Below are 4,379 nucleotides of genomic sequence, written 5' to 3'. Positions count from 1 at the left end.
CTAAATATTAGCAACCGTGCCTAGAGTCACTCCACTGATGGTCAAGGTCCAATTTTGTGTATACGAATACTTGATGTGAAATGTTAAGATTCATTTGTTAATCTATATATGTATATAAAATGGTTGATAATGCCATTATGAATGCATGATTGGGTTTTGTGAGTTGTTTTCAAAGGAACTATATTTGAACACTACAAATTTTGGATTTTAAAAAAATGTGGATTAATGTATAAGATTATATAAATAGGCTTGCTTGGGATTAGTGGGCTGAGCCCATTGGGCCCTTGCGCTAGTCATGGCCCGAGAATTGGGCTGTGACACTTCTTATGTTCACTCACTGGGTTTATACTCACTCTTTTAAACTTCATGTTTTCAAATTCGAAGATAGTTGAATCTTAGGTAGAGACATTTCCTCCTGTTCATCTTATGGTAGGTTTGCTAGAGTCACTCCGCTGATAATCAAGGTCTTTTGTATAAGTATGTGGTTAATTATATCAAGCCCAACCTTATAAAATACTTGCCATGTCATTCATGCGATTGACAATACGTTTGCATACTTGGAAAGCCCCCGAAAAATTGGCAAAAGTCGGTAGTGTACCTATAGATGCAACTAAGTTGAATTAAGCCTCGAACTAAATGAAAAAGAGATTTTAAGATGAAATTGAAAATTTTAAAGTCCCAGAATGATTTTAAATGGTGATTCGGAGTTCGAGGACCGATTTGGAGTCAAATTAGAATTTTTATGACCTAGGGGCAAAATGGTCATTTTGCCACCTGAGGTTAAGATGTGAGTGTTGGATGAAATATTTTACTAAGATTGATCATTTGGAGTATAATTTGAGTTTGAGAAGTGAAAAATTTTAATTTTGACATTTTTTCGAGCATAAGGGTAAAATAGTCATTTTGCCACCCTAGGGGCAAAATTGTAATTTTACACCACCCAACACTTGTCCAACACATGGATTTTACCCAATATTATTATAGATAATTGAAGGATTTTATGTGGTGGAGAAAGAAAGCTTAATAGTTAAGAATTTAAAAATGGACCAATGAAAAGGTGACAAGTGTTAAGATTTTAATTTTTTAATATTTTCCTTATAAATTAGCACAAAATCAGCCTATTTCTCATTCATATGGCCTGAAAAAGAAGAACAAATGAAGAAAAGAAAGAACAAGAACCCTAGGTGGAAAAATTCAAAAGAAAAGTGTGAAAATTCAAGAATCAAGTGACAAAAGGTAAAATTTCTTGATTTGACTTGTGATCTACCATTCCCATGCATTCTTTTGCATTTTCCATGGTTGAATCAGATGGTTTCATGATGGATCCCTTGCTGGCTAGACATGGGGGGAGGAGTTTTGATGCTTGATTTGGTTAGATTTTAAGATATGTTAGTGTTTTTAGTTAGTTAATGATGTGTAGCATGAAAAACCAACAAGAAAAATTCATTTTCTCCCATCACCCATCATTGGCCGAATTTTCCATGTGGAATATTGATGATGATTTTGATTGTTATTTCAAGTGAATTGATGAGAAAATGATGAATTATGGTGAGAAAATCGAGTAGGAAAAATCATAGCGTTGATGCACTCACCATGGCCGAAATTTTCAAGAGAAAATGTGAAGATTATTTTGCTAGATTTTATGCTATTTGACTTGTGTTTGATGGTTTGGAGAATTGGAAGAAAAATGGAGTTAATTGGAGTTGAATTGGCCAATTAATTAAGTGATAGATCGAATTAGGAGAACACCGAGTTTAGATGATAATCCGAATAATTTGCATTCCATTTCATGCATCCATATAGTTTTATAACGATTTAGCACCAATATGGTAAATTGCTTGATTTTGCATCATGTTTAGGTGGTGAATCCTCTGCTAAGGGTAAAGAAATTGTACCCGAGAATCGGTAGTCAGAGTACTCTAGAAATTCGACTCCCGAAATAGTGAGTAACCTTACTATCATTTTAATTATTTGAAGTGGTTTTTATTCGATTTTGTGAATTTTATAAAAAATGAGTAAAATGGTTAATTTTTAGGTTTTATAAACAAAATGTGTTTAAATGAAATGATTTTAAAAATTAGCTTGAAATTGAATGAGGAATTTGAAATTAGAGTAATTGGAGACCATTTGATGTGATGTAAATTTATGGTTCTAATTGATGGCTTATGATAATGTGTTGGCATGACTGGCTGGAATTGTGGTTTGTGAACTGTATGAATTGTTATGTTTTACATTTACAGGCTGGGTAGTATAATATTAGTCATGTCATGCTATCAAAATTTTATTGTATGGTGGGTTTAGCTTGCTGTAGTGGGCGGGTTCTGTGGACCAGCCTATTAGAGGGGCATGAAATCCGGTTATATATGTACCTCGGTCGGAGAGGCGCATAGGGTATCTCTTGAGGTATGGTTAGAGTTCACGTCACGCCGAACAACCTCGTGATGATGAACTCTGCTAACGCCAAGGAACGGCTGTGTTTTTCAAACTAAAAATATGTTTATGTGCATACGAAACTTTTTAACATCCTTGGCGGACTCAATTAAATGCCTCGGCCAAGGTATTCCCAAAAATGATTTTGGCAGGAGCCAAGCTTTTAAGATACTCATAAGCCATATTGATTATTTAAATGAAATGAATATTTATGTTATGAAATACATATTGAGATTGAATATTTTAATCGTCTCCTTTTACTCGACTTTAGATATTTTGAATGATGTTTATTTACTTACTGGGATTATATAATCTCACCACCCTCCTTTCCACCCATTTCAGGCACAGAATAGGCTATAGATAGTTGATTTTCATCGAGGGCTACCATTGGAGTTGCATCCTCCAAACTGTAGGTTCACAATCCTCCTTACTTTTGGTTATTCGAGGGCCCACTAGTTATTATAAATTAAATTAAATACTCTAGCTGACTGTATTACAGTATGTATGAACTTATTTTGTTTTTACGCTGCAAAGATTATTTACGTATAACTCTAAAAATATTGTTTTATAAAAAAATAGAATATTTTATTGAATATTTATTTTATTTTATTTTATTATATCCAAATAATCATAATTTCATTTTAAATGAAGGTTTTCGACGTTTAAACTTATTTTTGATTATGAATTATGTGTTTTGTACTTGCATACTACATTTTTATCTAGTTTCAAAATTTTTGAGAAAAATGACCAAAATACCCTTGAGAGAGAAAAATTATTTTTTAATTGTTTTGGCTTGGAAATAGCGTATAATCTTTTAAAATATAATATTAGCAATTGTTGCTCGCAAGAAAGGTGAGAAAACTGATATTAAAGCCTTGTGGGGTTTCGGTTGGCATTCCGGGTAAGGAGTGTCTATAGGGACACCGTGGCGGTTGTCACGGGCTCGAGGAGAGTATCGAGTTGTGACAAATTAAATGAAATTTATGAGATTTTCTGTAAACCTTGTATGTTTGGTTTACATGATAATGTCGCCATAAGTTGGCAAATGGTAATATTATATTGTGAAAGGTATTGTTCAGTTGCCATGATTTATTTTCGAAAGGAAATTATTTTCGAAAACAATGAATTAAGAATCTTAGAAGTAAATGAGAGACAAATGGGTTAATGAATAAGTTTTCATAGAAAGGCTTGCTTCGGCCCAGCGGGCCACGCCTATTGGGTCCTTGCGCCGATCATGGTTTTAAAACTAGGCTATGACACGTTAGGCCCAAGAAAGCCTTTTATCATAACATCATTAAAGATTCATGATCACATGAAGAAACATCATATCACATCCATTAACATACATAATCATAATGCATACATTCTTAAAACTTATTACACAATAAAAGAACTTATCGACCTAATTGTGTAAATGGAGAGTAAAAAGTAAAGAGAACATTTACTTAAATGGTATTTAATGCAAATAAGTTGGGCAGGTTTTATAGGCAATCTGTCTCAGAAAAACTACATTTTATCTCAAATGTAATAATGCTTGGAAAGTATCGATACTTAACCCATATGTATCGATACTTTCAGCCCAAAACCCAAATTTTTGGGCAAAGTCCTCCATTTTTACCATTCCTTAAGTTCCCTTTCCTCTTGGGACTTTCTTTAAGGCTCAACATTCTTCACCAAGCACATTTTCATGTCAACATAGAGTACAAATCATGAACAATGCTCAAACAACATTAGTATGCAACATGCTATAAAGATAATAACCATGATCATTCCATTAACATTAAACTCACACTTTGTGATGGTATGTCCCCCGTCGGCCTTGGGCTAACAATGTATAGTCCCATTCCACCTTGGACATTTATGATGTATCATAAGAGTGAAGTCATCACTTGCACCCCGTGAGAGTGGAATTAATCACACTCATAGAGTTCTCATACTCGTAGCATTAG

General features: G+C 33.7%; 1 long non-coding RNA gene across 1 annotated transcript; it reads left to right on the top strand.

Moving 5' to 3' along the window:
- On the top strand, window positions 1,198–2,870 carry LOC108663722. The gene is made up of 3 exons (XR_001929733.1): window positions 1,198–1,236; window positions 1,860–1,942; window positions 2,773–2,870. It is a non-coding gene; the product is annotated as an uncharacterized LOC108663722 (long non-coding RNA).

The sequence above is a fragment of the Theobroma cacao genome, chromosome 10 (genome assembly GCF_000208745.1).
Source record: "Theobroma cacao cultivar B97-61/B2 chromosome 10, Criollo_cocoa_genome_V2, whole genome shotgun sequence".
Classification (NCBI taxonomy): Eukaryota; Viridiplantae; Streptophyta; class Magnoliopsida; order Malvales; family Malvaceae; genus Theobroma; species Theobroma cacao.
Note: the sequence above shows the minus strand (reverse complement) of the source record. Positions and strands in the feature narration are given on the sequence as shown.